The sequence below is a fragment of the Apus apus genome, chromosome 2, assembly GCF_020740795.1.
Source record: "Apus apus isolate bApuApu2 chromosome 2, bApuApu2.pri.cur, whole genome shotgun sequence".
NCBI classification, from domain to species: Eukaryota; Metazoa; Chordata; class Aves; order Apodiformes; family Apodidae; genus Apus; species Apus apus.
The window spans coordinates 62,494,166-62,509,832 of record NC_067283.1 but is presented as its reverse complement, the minus strand read 5'-3'; the positions used below and the strand labels follow the sequence as shown (position 1 = coordinate 62,509,832).

Below are 15,667 nucleotides of genomic sequence, written 5' to 3'. Positions count from 1 at the left end.
ATAACCATCAATTACTTAAGCATTTTCAGTAGCCCTAGCGGATTGCCCAGACTAGCTTGTTTGACAACTCTATTCAAATGTTCTGAATTTGCTGTCTTGCTAAATAATCCAGATGTTCAAACACCAGTTTAAGAAGAGCTGTATCCACTTAATGAAAGCATACAAGGACCCAGAACACTGGAAAGCAGCAGAAATTCTCTTTATTTTGTCTACTGTCTGTATTTATTGCTGTTCATTTGTCTGTGTGCCTTCCCTCCCCTCCCACCCCAGCTGCCACCATGCAGATGGCATTCCCAGCAAAACAAACAGCTCAGATTCAGCACACTATTTGTTGTCTGGAAATGTTAGCAGATGACAGGGAAAGGGGAGGAAGAAGAGGGCTAGCTCTACATTTTTCGGATCATTTTTTGGCCCTGAATTATACTCAGTTACCGCAGAGAGATCCTGGGGATTACTAGGGGGAATGGGAGTGAGAGTTTGTTACTGTGCATTTGATATATTCTGAGTCTTGCTGGATTTCAGTTTCCATATTATCCAGTTATCTAGTTATTTGCTTCTAACTCTATAACAGCTTTGATTTATTAAAGGGCTGGAAAAAAATAGGTTTTTTGCCCTAGAAACCAAGTGAAAACAATGAGGAAGAAAAAGGCATCCCTGCAAAGTTGTTACTGTTAAGCCCAGACATGAAGTGGAACGTTTGCAGTGTCTATGAACAGATGTCTAACGACAAACAAACAAACCAATTATTATTAAGTAATGATTTTTTTATGTTTTATTTTTAAATGCCTTCTATTCAGCCCTTTCGTATTAGTAATTTGTGTATGCTTTTAGCATTGTATACTGGCCTGAGTGTTACTGAGAAAGATACGATAGTCTGGGGTTTCGTACAGGAGGAAATAAAAGACATGGTAACTTCTTACACTAAAGGATAATGCAGCCACAGCTGCCCAGCATTTGCCCTCAGGAATTCAACTTTTAGATGTCATTAACTGTGCTAAACTTTCATTCTGGGGGTAGAAATTTCCAAAACTATTGCGTGCCTCATAGAGAAAAGTTTTGGATTAAATTTTGTTGTTGAACAAAGCTAAGGGAGAAGGTTGCTGGTTTTGGCATCTTAAAAATATTTTTGCTATTGTTTTGCTGAGAAACTGCAGCACCTCTGTGTGTTGCAACAAGGGCTTGATACTCAGCATATCTGACACTAGGAGCTTTTTTGGCTGCCGTGTGAAAATTAATTCAAAATAGCACTCGGAGTACAAGCTTCTGAAAAAATACCCATTCATAAACACACAGATTTCTTGCTGCCCAGCTGCAGTGGGGTCACCGAGGCAGCCAGTCTGAGAGCAGAGACAGATGTCCTTATCAGTCACTGGAGCTACAGCACTTTAAGCAGGTATTGGCCCATCTGCTTGGTACCGCTCCCATATCTCAGATGTCATGACTGATTATCTGGACGCTCAAGCTTTCTTTCAGCGACAGTTCAGGGAAGCAGTGCCATTCACTGACAATGCCATCTTAGCAGCCCCCAGCTGCTCATTCCCAGCCTATGGCCTCCTTCAGCTGCTCTTGTAAATTGTTTGTGGGGTCTTTCAACAACCTGGATCCAAACTCCACCCCTTTAACCTGAACTGACTCTCATAACCAGTTCAATGCAGGGATGACTGTGGCTACATTTGCTAGAGGACAACTAACTGTCTGTGTCCTGTGATCAGGGAGATATTCTCTGAATTTTCCTCTTGCTTTTTTGTGTGTGGGTGTCATAAGGAGACCCAAATGTGTTTGCACATGTTCTGCAGTCAGGAAAGCAGTGGGAGCAGCTGAGGGCTGGCATCCCCCCCTGCAGAAGCAGACAGCTGTGACTTGTAATCTCCTGAGCTGCCACTGTAGGGTTTGATAAAGCTGCTCTGGGAGAGGACTTCATGCTCTGTGCTTGCTTTCCTACCACCTTAAAAGGTAACTGAATCTCAATAAGATTATGTGTAAAAGTCAAAGTATCTGCTGGTGCCATGAGCACTTTAATTATGCCCAAGAAATGCAGTTTTCATTTCTGTTTCGTACCACAAGCACAATTCTTTACTGGAGGAGGGAAATCTTCTCACACTGGTTGGGTTAAGTCACCTGAGTTATAAACAGAAAATACTGGACTATAGGGCTATATAATCAATCAGCTTTCCAATGCTAATCCATAGATCTCCCATTGTCACCTGGACAAGTCAGTTTGAAATACGTCTGTGTTTGTAACTAGAAATTTATTGAACTTGAAAAACATGGGTCTTCTGAAAGAGCTGTAAGGGTACTTCACAGTCCTTCTGCACTATAAAGAGTTTCTGTGTGGGAATAAGTTTGGAGTGCAGATGCTGGTGCTGCTTTCCACAGCTAGTCCACTGATCCTGGAGGTCTGTGAGCCTTTTATAAGAGGTCTATGAAAATATACCTGTGACGAGTCAGGGAGCTCTGATTTGGTACATAAAGCTCTGAACTTCTACTAGAAATTTAAAAAACCAAGCAACTAGGACCCTGCAGAATGATATAGACTGAAAGGCAGTGATTTGGGGAAGTACACATCTTGTGCTGTAGATGACTGCATCCTAATTTCCCACGCTGGCAACAATCTGTGTTTGTCTGTTATGGATTTAGTCATCTCCTAGAGAGTCTCAAGCTGGTTTCTCTGTGACCTGAATTATTGGGATGTCAATGAAACAAAATTCTAGGTGAATTTAGGTAGTATGTGACAAAGCCTGTAGGTAGTTGTGGTGCAATCTGTGGGTTAGGTGAACAAATGGGTTTAAATACAAATTTCAAGTGAAGAAAATTCACAGAGTAATACAATGGGTTGGGTTGAAAGGGACCTTACAGATCATTTAGTCCCACGCCCCCTGCATGGGCAGGGACACCTGCCACCAGACCAGGTTGCTCCAAGCCCCATCCAACCTGGTCTTGAACACTTCCAGGGATGGAGCAGCCACAGCTTCCCTGGGCAGCCTGGGCCAGGGTCTTACCACCTGCACAGCAAGGAATTTCTTCCTAATATCTAATCTAAATCTTCCCTCTTTCGGCTTAAAACTATTACCCCTCATCCTATCATTCTATGGCCTTGTAAAAAAAAATCTGAAATATTACTTTTTTAAAAAGAAAAAAAAAAAAAACTAACAACACAAAACCAAACCAACCAAACAAACAAAAAAAAAAACCCCATAAAATAAAAACAAAACAAAACAAAAAAACAAGCTCTGTTTCTTTCTCATATCTAATTAAATTTTAAGACCTCCCTTTTAAACAGCATATGGGACACAGATTTCCTAGTCATCTGGGAATCAGTAAGATACATGTCTGTGTTATTCAAGTTCCAGCTGACTAAGCCATTGCATATACCAGAAGTTCCCTGTGATGTTTGTAAAGACTACCATGGACAGCAAAGCCAGCTCGGAGCTTTTTGACAAAGTGACTTTCATCCAAAAATGCCTCTATTTGTCTAAGCCAAAATCTTGTAGGAAATAGTTCAAAACAGGTTTCAGGGTCCTGAAAAAGTAAATTTGATCAAGCAAGATTTTGACATTTTAAATTCAAGATTTTGGTTTTCTGTAAAATGGCTTTTAGTTACAAAACATAAGCTAATTCTGGTATAATCCAGATGTTTTTAAATCACCTAAATAAAATATTTCTGTTTATTTTATTTTTTTTTACTTTATAAATAGTAATAGTAATACTATTTTACATTCATAAAATTTGTCAAGGTTTTGAATTTTTTGGTCACAGTTCAAGAAAGGGAGCTATCTACAAGGTTGGAAAGAGTCAAATTCCAGCCTAGTTCAGTCCATTGTATTGCAGAGACCTGAAAGCAAAACTCAGTAGAAGACAATGAAGGAAAACTACATAAGCACCCCCAGAAAAAAAGCAAATGAGGTATTACTGTTCTGCTTTCCCTTCACATCTGCTCCCTAGCCTTTAATCATTCATTAGCAGCTATAGTTCTTGTATGATTCTTATCAGGTATCTATTCCAACAAGTAAAGCATTATGGTAATGAATAATTGGGATCCATTATTTTAGCAACTGTTCCTGATTCTGCTTAATGACTAAATGAATACAAAATGTTTTCTAGCAGGACTATTTAATTTAGATGTACTATAGATAAATGCTTACAGAAGTAATTCCTTTAAACTTATAATGACAGGAAATATTTGCATGTTTATCTTTCATACAATAATGAAATGCCTTTTGTATTTTTTCGAAGGTTACACAGAAATTAACCTACTATATTACCTCTGCTTCATTACAGAATTGCCTTACAATGGAAAATTTCTCTCTAGCTGTATGTCCTGAAAAAAAATACTGGTTAACTTGAAGTTATGATAGCTGCTAACTGACTACCATTCTGCTTCAGTGGTTGAAAAATGCAAAAAAAAATATTTGCATCGTGTTTCAAAGCAAAACTTTTCCCATAAATTATAAAGTTTAAAGTATTTGCTGTAACTATTCCACCTAGAAATTAGAGTGAAGGAAAATTTAGATGGACAAGTGGAGCTGAGTTCTTTAAGCCTCAGGGGTTTCACTGGGAAGAAATATGTAAGCAACATGTATGGTCGGGGATATTCTCTTGAATGTACTGGGAAAAGGGAACAGAAGGTTTCTGTCCATCTTGGAAAAGTGCACAGTGAGAATTTTTTCTAGCAAAAGCTGAAAGAAGCAGAAATATGGGGATTAACAAGATTACTGAATTTGGCCAAGGAATTCATACACAAGTTACAAATCCTTGGATTAACCGAGAATGACAATTAGAGGATTAATTTATTAGGGGGCTTTAAAATTGTGGTGTGCCTTATGTATGGTTACTTCAAAGCAACTGATGAATGTCATAAGAGCAACCTGTCACTGGAACACTTTGTCAGGTGGAAGAACCATCCAAAGATGTTTGAGAGGGAAAGTCACTGGACAGCAGCTCAGCTCTACCTCTGCTGTTGGCTGAGATAATTTTATGATGACAGTCAATTTAGAAAACATTTGGGCTTAAATGTGAATAAATCTTCAAGCATTTCACTAAGGAGAAGGTTGACAAGTGGCTCTTACAATGTTCGTTCATAGGTGCTGGTAGTGGGAGAAACTCCTCCCTTTCTCAAGTAGGTTCAGGAGAGGCTTTGGGTTACTTCAGCCCAAAGAGAGCAGGGGCTGAGCAGCATCCTGCTCTCTGTGAAGACAAGAGCTACAGATCCCACAGCTGCAGTGGCTTACTTTACTGCTTTATTGGATAAGCCTTAGGAGGCTCCCTTTGAGCAAAAGACTGCAGGAAAGGGAAACTGCAGGCTATGTACCATTGCTTCTCTCTTCCCCTTCTGCTGGTAGAAGTGGTTGTGCAAGAATCTCAGTACATGGTCAGTTAACAGTCTCATGTGCAATGAGCTCATTGGAAACTGCAATTTTGTCAAGGCTGGATTTAGGACTTGATTGTGTCGGCCAACACGGTGCTCATGGGGCAAATCCTCAGCTGCTATGACTTGTCACAGTTCTGTGGTAGTTGGTGAACCCTGAACGATTTACACTATGTGAGGATTTCACTTACAGAATGAATGTGAAATAACACTTTATATTAAATAATTTTTCATTACAGGGGACTGACAAGACCAAGACCGTTTTTATATGGGTTATGTAGCTACGGGATTGCTTCAGTTAGTTTTTCAAAAAAGATAGCTAATGTTAAGTTTCTATGTTGTTGCACTTCTGTATATGAATATGTTCTTCATTTTTCTATGCACACTCATTCGTCCATCCACTTCCAGAGCTCTCTTTTTTATGTATTGTAATTGTGTTCATATAGATTTGATCTGAGAATTAAGCTTCTTTCAGTTTAAGGGCACATTGCAATTTTCTTGTAATTTCACCTACTGGGAGGAAGAGAGTATTTTTTTCTTTTATGAAGGGATGAAGAACTATTTTCTGTCACCTTAAGTGTGGTGCCGCTTTTTACTTTAAGAATTAAATACTATATGCAAGTTTAATTCTGCTTTAGCTTTTCTTTAGATTACTTGCTGATCCTGCTCTCTTAGTTACCACTCCTAATATCTTCAGTCTTAATTCCATTTGGAGTCCTTTATTTAACTCTTGTTGTTCAGGTTACTCAAATGAATCCACAGAAGGCTCTCCACAAACTGCAGGCGCTTCTTAAAAGCAGGATGCAAGAAGGGCTGTCCCAGCTCAGGCTAAAGAAGAGCCACTGAGACCAGAATCCTGGCTCCTAAAGTGATGAAAAGTAGAGGATCATTACTAACAATTATTATAAAATTACAAGCCTCTAGTATAGCTACCAGCCTTATACTCCCAGCTTCTAGTGATATGACTTACAAAATCAGAGGTAGAGTCTTTGTGTTTAATAGATCCCAATGGAGGAGTTTGTCCAAGAGATCTTTAACTCATGGCAAATCCTGTAAGCAACAACATTTTTAAGCAAGGAAATTCAAAGCTACCAACATGCCATATAAGGAAATACTTCTGGTTGTATTTGTTTTGAAGCAGCTAATTATATGATGCATCCTTGTTCACTGTATTTCATGATGCAAAAACTTCCTTCCCCTATTTGACCTGTCTTTGCTACTCATGATTTTAGTGAGCTCTCTTCTTTATCTTCCCTTTTCCATGTACACTAATCCTAGATTTGGTTGTTCATTGAAATTGTTACTGCTTAGTTTCTCTATTTCTTAGAACACTAATGATATATAATTTTTCAGTGATCTCTCCGGTTTATGCTACTTAAAGAAGGCTTTCAACATGGGAACCTTCTGGAGTTTATAGCAAACAGGGATGCAAAGAATTCCTGCAGTTCACCACTGTGGCCTTACCTCTCCTCAGTGTTCCTTTTATATCTTAGCAGTCTGCTGTTCCTGCTAACTCTTTAATAGGTGTCCTGCTAGCAACAGAAAAGGATTAACTACAAATTTTTGATGGCCATCAGTGTATTTTTTGGGCATATGATGTGTTTATGTTTTACGTCCTATTTTCACCTACAACTTCTTGATGGATGTAATCTCTTTTAATAAACTTCCACTGTTTAACCATGGCAGCTTCTTCTAAAGCATTTACTCTGAGACTTTAAGCTGCTGGGAAGTATCTTCCTCTTGGGGTTGTTACATTTTATAAGTCTTTTACAGGCTTCCACTTTCTTTTTCTTAAACTTGATCACTACCATAGTGGATCTCTTGTTTGAGTTTTCTATTGCTTATGTATGCATGAGATGTCTAATTTCATTATAGTTACTGTTAATGTAGCTGTTTGATACAGAAGGACTCAATTACAGGTCAGATGGCTTTCCTGGCCTGTTTCAAATACTGTGGCTGTGGGTGGGTGTTTTTTTTCCCCAATTATTTTTCCTTTCATTGAAGACAATGTGATTATGTATGTTTTTCAAGTTGTTCTGAACACCATTTAAAACTGACAGATGTTACATTTTCTCTTCATGCATTACCTTTTTTTTTATTGGTATAACTGCTACGATTGATAATATTTGTCTTTTCTAAGGTAAGAAGAAGGTGTTCAAGTTCTTCCACACATCTAGCAGCTGGTGAGCACCAGTAACTTGACCTGTGGGGCAGAGACTAGTTCATCCCCTGGTGATGTCCCAGCAGCTGTGTGGGACACCTTTGAGTGTGGTGCTCAGCCACCTGCTGCACTATTTTGGAGCAGGAGCATAGGAATGCCAGCCTTCCAGAGAGGCCGAGGTTTACAGTTTCCCTTAATCAAGCTCTCAGGGACAGATACCATCCAGAACTCCTTTGTGAAACTGCAGTACACCTTAATAATGACCTAAAGACATAGGGGGACTGGGCAGGCTATCGCATGAGGCGTGCTGACTGCAAGAAGCCAAGTCCAGGGAAGTAACTTGTGAGAGTGCCACCAAAATGTATTTGTAATTTCATTTAAAAATACATTTCCCTAGTGCTTTTGCACCTGATTAATGGGTTTACCTTACCTGAAATGTACCCTGAAAGGCTCTGGCAGATCAGCAGGCAAGAAAACTTCAGCCAAAAGATCTGTACTCATAGCTGTGTTTGCAGCAATGAGAGTTAATGTGAAGGAGAGGAAAAGGTGGTGAATGATGATGTGCTTCTGGAGGAAATTAAAACTTGAAAAAAATACTTTTTTCGGTAAGTTCACATGATTTGCTGGAGATGCCAGGGAAAATGTATTTAAAAGCTAACTCGCATCTTTGGTATTGTTATGATATCTGTAGTGTGGTTGTTGGGCTGAGCCCTGCTAACAAAATGCACCATCTATTTTGTTATCAAGCATCAAGCTTTTACAACAGCAGTAAGCAGGCAAAACACAAGAACTATACCCATTTTCCTTGGAATGTGCCCTACATTATCAAGTAGAAGGGGAGGGCTATAAAGGAGCCTTTATGATGTTCACTGAATTGCCTGAGAGAGCTTTAGTAGATGGAAGGGCTGAGTTCTGTTATGGAGCAGTACAAGGTTATACTGTACTCCTGAAATGTTCTGAGAAGGTCAGAAGCACCATCAACCTCAAAGCACTTAAGACAGTAGTGTAATTAGATAATGCACAAGTGAATGAAATTCTTGCTTCAAAAGACTTCCTCATCTTCCCCCGTGCTCCCTTTTAATGAAGGAGGCTTTTTGTTTAGACAAGCAAAGACTTGAAATGTAGTTTTATCCCGATCAATTTGCTTGTCTTGCCCCTTGAGGACATTAACAAATCCCTTCAAGAGATCCAAACAAATTTTTGCAGAATCAAGGTTTATTTTTTTTTTCTCCTCTGTAAGTCTTTAAAGCTGAGCTGTCCCAGAACATATGCAGAAATAATCCTCTGCCAAGGTGTGGGATCCAATACGCCTGTAACCACTTAGGCTTCAGGTTACCTGGAAATTGAGAAAGACATTCTTAAATGTTCTTAAACATTATGAGAACAACCTTTCTGTTTCATCAGAAATTAAAGCTTTCAGTCAAAGACTGAGCTGGAGAAAGAACACTCCCTGTACACATCTTGAATCAGATATCCTGAGCGCAGAGGTGACCACTTCTTGTCTCAGAAGTGCCAGTGTTCCTCTCTTCTGCCTGAGGCCATCCCTCCTCATTTACTAAGGACTGGACCTAAGTTACCATTTGCTGATCCTTGTCCAGTTTACCTTGTGAAATGAAGACCAAAGTCATGTGAGTGAGAGCCCAGTCTTTTGAGGTATATTGCATCTTTAGCTCTCAGTGACATCAGACTAAAAAGCACCTATAGATCTGCTTCAATGCCCACCTTTGGACTTTGGACTGAAGAACAGCAGTTCTTCAGCAGCTCAGTCCAGAGCACCTGCAGTAGTTCATAGTCAGTAAATTAAGTTGTGTTCAACAGTCTAAACCAGCTTTATTGCAACACTGCAGTGATACCATCCAAAATGAGGTTTTTATAAAGTGCAATATGGTTTGCCAGACTAATGTTAACATCCATGATTTAAATGATGACACAAGCAAAACTTCTGCTCTAAAATGGAGAAATTAAAGATACCAAAATATTCTCTTTCCTCTTGCCAATGAGAACAGCTGGCAGGATGAGTTTACAGAACAAAAACCTTGGCCAGCAGATGTAGGTTATCATTTTCACAGGCTTTCCCTCTCAAACACAGGATTAACAAAACATGCTATTTTTTTAATTTCAAAATTGGAGGGTTTGTGTCTTTCATCTGGTCAAATTTAGCGTAAAAGTGAAAATAATATCAAAGTTACAGGCACCACAGGGAGACTGTTAATGTGGTAACAAAGGGCATTTGGCCAGCTAAAATAATAAAAGACTATACAGCTTTCCCAGTGATGGCTGAAGCCCAATTAGTACTTTCCAAGTAGAGCCACAATATTCCTTTCCAGATTATGCGGTTTGGCACGATTCAGAATGAGTAAACTTACTTTCCTACAAGGGAAAAAATATAATTAACAGGAAAAACAAGGTCATGCAGTATTATGCTTTAGGTAAGCAATAATACACCATGGGGTGTACATTAAACAGTCAATATTCATACACCTTGGACAGGCTGAGGCAGAGGCAAAGCAATGGCTCAGCATACAAATGATACATATATTATCTTAATAAACCCATGTGCAAGAATAAAATGCAAAAGGATATTTTATTTCCTTACTGGGTAATTTTAAGGGAATATATAGTCAACATTCATGTGTATAGCACTCACATATATATTACTTTCAAAGTACCTTTTCTGTGAACACTTCATACTTTTAAGTAATAACTGGATTTGTTATTTTCTTTTTGGTTTAGCACCTTTTTTGTTTTCTGTGCTGCTACTAAAGGCAGAATGGTTTGGAAGATTTTATTTTTTTTTTTTCAGTTAAACTGATTAAATTTGTTAAAAGGACTTTCAGCCTAGATAGTCACACTGAAAGCCTCTAAGAGTCTCTTCTTATTTATAGTAAGCCACTTTCCAGGACTCCAGAAGTGACACAAAGACTGCAAAGGCTCAAAAAAGCTGAAAATAAAGTCAGAGGATTTGAAAAAAAGAGCAACTTCCAATTCGGAGTTGAACTTGCAAATGATTTGTAAGAGTAAGTTTTTCTTCTCTCTTGTTTTTGCTAGTGTTTTTTAAATGAACAGACTGTTCAGCTGGAGCTCAGATAGAGAGGAAAACATGTAATGCAAAAGAAAGCATGGTGACCCAGGGGAAGTGTATACTATGGTAGCAAAATGAAAACAGCCCTGCTGAGACATCTGGTTAATGCTCTGCTAGTGACACCGTTCATAAGAAAGCAGATGAATACGCCAGGAGGAAGATGAAAAAAGAAGAAAAAGTGAACTTCAAAAAACACGGGACCACTCCCATCACCTGAAGCTTAGACCACACACCTGAAAGGGAGTAACCCACACCCAGCTCAAGCACAGTGTGAACAGCCTTATCTCCCTTTCAACTCCACCATTTGCAGATGTCTCATATACTTAGAGAAAGTGCTTGTAGGGGAGGAATTGCTTCTTTATTTCCTGTTTATTTTCTTCTTACAGTAACCTATACTATTATAAAACCTCATGAGCTGCAGCATCTCCCCATAGCTCCTGCTTTACTGCTGTTTGGCTCCCAGTTGGTACAGTTCCCTTCTCTTCCAGCTCCACCTGGGACTACTTGCTCTGTCAAGATCCCGAACAGCCTCCTAAACCAGCCCTGCCTATTGTAGTTCTGTGTGTGATGGAGCAGGAAATGTGTGGGTAGTGGATGTGAGACCGTTCTATTGCAGACTATTATTTTAAACCACTCCCATCTCAGACCAAAGGGGAGGCATAAGCCAGCACTGGGGCAAGTTGCTGTCCCACTAGCTGCCCTGTGCCCACGTTAGCCTGTGTGGCACAGCAGCATCCTTGCTGATACACAGCCCCTAATCCCCAGAGTGGATTGTTTTCCACTTTTGCTCCTCAGTCAATATGGCACTCCTTGCAATATGGAATTGGAACTTACCATATCATTCTGCTGTACATACACCTTAACCTTCTTCTCTTAAAACAGATTGATCTCACCAATGTCACAGTACCGAGGTATCTAATTATGTGACTTGAGTGGAGAGAGAAAAGGAAATAGTATAAAAATACAGACATGTCCAGAAATGTATATGCCTAAATATGGCTTTTTTTTCTCTCTCTCAATGCAAGTAAATCTTTCTTTTAGGAAAAAGCAGATCTGTTTCACCATGAGTCAGAAACCTAGTAGAACGGAACACAACACAAGGAATAGAGAGCAAATAACAGAGAGAAAAAATAAATATCTCCATTTCACCTAGAAAATACTTCCTGAATGCATGTAGATTCCAAACAGTATTTTATATTAACTTGATGATCAGGCCAGCTTCTCATAGAAACATAAAATTTCTTAGCTTGGAAAAAATGTTATTTATTTTAATTTTTAAATTACACCAGAAGGTACTGCACAAAAGGAAAAATAATTGTTCTATATGAGGAGAATAATGCATACACTTGCCATGTGAATAACTGCTCTTTGCTGACATACCCCCAACCTATATTAAATAACTTAACAAATGTTTTCTATACAGAATCTGTTTTTATGGCAAAATTATACTTTGTAGAAGAACATTTTGTCAAACAAGTATACCATGTTTACCTGCAAAACCTACTGTACTTGCATGCAGCTATTGTATTTTATTTCTCTTCTATATATGCCCTTGTAATGATTCCATCACTCCTGTAGTTCTGTGTATCCTGCAGCAGTATATTAAGCAATGTCACTGGTATCCACCATGTGTAGTTTAATTCTTTCTTAATTAGCCTAACACCTCCACCAGATTAAAATCAGCTGGAAAGTATTACCATCCGCTACGTTTTACTTTGTGACATGTTTCTCTTGACAGTACTTTGCAAATCCCTTTCCTTCAGCAACACAGGCTGAAGGAAAGTCTGTAACTGGCTGAAGAGAAGAGAATAGTGACAAAACTTTGTCCCAGTTTGATAAACACTTTTACTAAGTACAACTACCAAAAAGAAAGAGGCGAGTTAGCAGAAAAAACTGCTTTAAAATTAATCTTGTCAAGTCAGAATGATCATTTGGTTGCACCCTGCTGCAAGGGAGGCCTGCAAGTTTCCAAAGTTTGAACTTGTCCCAAATATTTCTAAAAAGACTGTGAATTGTGGGTCAAGAAAAAGAAACTCATCTGATAGAATTACTTTACCTTTTTTTAATCCACTATTTGCATATGCTACATTTATTTAAGTTGCAGATCCTGGGATTTATAAAACCGAAGCCTTTCAAACTCAGTTTAACAAAATAAAAAATATCAAGACTTCTTCCTTTGATGAAAGTGACTACATTACTAATGAAAGATGTTAGAAGCTTACCTGCTTTGTATACCACTCACTAGTCCTCAGCTATCAGTTCCACAGGAATGCCCTAACCACAAGACAACTTCATCACTTCAACATCAAAGAAGGTATTATATAGCACTAGTCAAGGAGGGCACACTAAGTAAAACTACCTTTTAATAACTTAATAAAATAATCCTGAATAGATACAGATTCCCCTCCCAATAAACAGATTTCCATTAAATTTAAAACTGACAAAAAAGGTTTTTCAAGAATTCTGTAAAGCTGCATGCCCTTGCAGATTAGTCTGTTGGATAAATTTTCTCATTCCAGCACTCCTATGCAAAATTTTAAAAATTAAATCTATCACCTGATTTTTTAAATATTTATCTTTCTCCTTATAATAAAAATCCTTCAAAAAACCTAGTTAATCTTTCTTATAAATGGTGAAGCTCTTGGTAGTAAGTGTGGGAATACACTAGTCTTCTGCTTTCTATAAATTGCACAACTAAGTGTTTTATAAATTGCAGCTCTCGTGACAAAATAAGGAAACTTCAGTCCTTTTCTGGATCCAAAGTTTCCGAATTCCTAGATAGCTGAACTTACAGCCCAAAATCATTAAGATGCTTCTGAAAATGTCAGTGTCTTTTAAAACCTAAGAGTTATAAATTCTTCATTTAAAAATGTATGGCCCTTAAATGGAACCTTTACAACCAGGTAGTATCAAAGCTTTCATGCAGTGAACAACTTAAGTATTGATGTAATAATCCTAATTATTTTGAAACACTCAAGGAAAGAAAAATTCCACTGGCTACTTCAAAGGCACATACTCCGTAAAGTCTCAAGTCTTTAACTGTTATGCCAACTTTGAAAAAGAGTAAAACCAAGGAACAAGACCAATCTACAGTGGTGTGAATTCTAGGAAACAGCTTGTGAATAATACTACCACTACAGAACACTCTACTACAGAGATTCTTCAAATTCATTTGCTTTAGATACCACCATCGTTTTCTTCCCTGTTAATGTCATAGACACAGTAGCTGCGAGCTGAACTTTAGATACTCACCAAAGAAGACATTTAGCTGCTTGGGCAGCAAATGCAACCCAAAAGCCTTTTCCTCAACTTGCTTCTCTGAGGGATGCTGCTTTCATCACACCTTGAATGATTCTTGAAGTGCCTTTGCTCCTGCTCTAATTCATCAGAGCCAACTAACTCCCCAAGCCAACTAATTCAAGCAGATGTGCACATACAGGACATCAAAAAAAAACAACAAAACAAATGAAAAACAAAGTTCCTAAGGTACTGCACACACCATGCCACACTTAAACCATTACCTTCCATCATGTTACACTGAAGCACTTCTGAGAATCTCTTATTCCTTATCACATAATGTTCAGTCCTGTGAGTGTGCTACAGATCTCCCTTTGTCTCCCAACATCATTTCTTTCTATTTTTCTGTTATCTTTGGCATTAATTTATCCAAAACATGGGACAGCCTTGGAAAAAGCATATTAAAAATACACACTGCTTAACTCATGCTTAAATATGTAGTGTTGGGAGTGGAGACATGCACTCAAGGATTAATTTTAAAACATGTGCTACAGACTAGGAGCATATCAGTTGTAAACAACATAGGAGATGGATCTAGGTATGCATATCAGCCAACTGCAGGGTTATGAAGTTGCCAGTGAGAAACAACCAGGAGCAAATGCCATCCAAAGACAAACCAGTTAAACTATTTCTTAGCAGAGAAAAGGAAAATACCTGGGCTGTTGTTTAAGGTACTTGAGAGACCTCACACAGACTTTTTTCATCATGTTCATGCAAGATGAAGTAGGTAAAGAAAAGAGCTGCAGAGATTACCAGACAGAAGTCATTTTAAGAGCAAGGCTGCAAAATTTTTGCTTGTTTAGTCTAGTAGAAACAAAAGCTGATACAGGAAACAATTATTCTCTAAAACACAATAGGGTGGTAAACAGTAGGCAAGGAAAAGGACTATTTACTCTAGCAGACAATGTTGGCACAAAAACAAATGGGTGTAATTTGGCCATGAATAAATTTAGGCTTGAAATTCGAAGGTTTCTGGCCATAAAAGTGGTGAGGTGCTAGAGTAGTTTTTTAACAGAAAAAAAAAGAAGTTACAACTCAAGCTATTTAATGACAAGGATTGTTAAGTTCGTGGAAAATGCTACAGGCATAGTTCTCTGGATAAGTAAAGGACCACATTTAGTTTATCCAGGAGATTATTTCCAGCGTTATGTTTGCCCATTTATGCATACAGTGTTAGAAATATTAAGCAAATGCCATCCATATATAAATGATCTCTGTAATTAAGTTTGGGGTTGGCAATGAGAGAACAATTTAACCTGATGAATAGGTATCACATTGTATGTACTTCAGTGGTTGAAAGCCAGTTCTTTTTTAATGGAAAGATGTGATTTGGCACATGCTAATTTTGTTGGGGTTTATAGTAGAGTTCCTCAGATGAGAATTTGCTATTAGTCTAAAACAGTATCAGGAAAAAGAAAAAAACTTATGATCACCATGGAAAGATGGAATCTGAATTTCAGAAAAGAAGAAGCAAACATAAACCGAACATTTGAGTTAGAAGAATAACTTCAATTTTAGCAAGAGTGCCCAAAGAAAATAAAGAAAATGTTGTGAAACTAATTTCCACAAACACAGAAAGAAACTGCTGAGGTTGCAGCCAGGAGTTCAGCCTAGAGACCCAACATTAAAGCATTTCTTTAGGTTTTCTTGTGCAGCCTCTGATGCCTGTAATAGTCTCGCTATTAATAGCTAATAAATATGGTTTAGCCAACAATGTAGTGGCTCTTGAAATTCTAAGCTGTGGTATACCACTATGCCATCT

The 15,667-nt window shown here is 38.3% G+C and overlaps 1 long non-coding RNA gene across 2 annotated transcripts in view; it reads right to left on the bottom strand.

Moving 5' to 3' along the window:
• Positions 1-15,667, bottom strand: part of LOC127381069 (uncharacterized) — an 80,483-nt gene that overhangs the window by 54,914 nt on the left and 9,902 nt on the right. The window contains exon 3 of one of the 2 annotated variants that reach the window (XR_007888645.1): positions 8,746-8,862. The exons of the other annotated variant lie outside the window; for it this stretch is intronic. This is a non-coding gene — a long non-coding RNA (uncharacterized LOC127381069). Of the gene's footprint in view, positions 1-8,745; positions 8,863-15,667 lie in introns of those variants that run through there. 2 annotated transcript variants of the gene reach the window in all.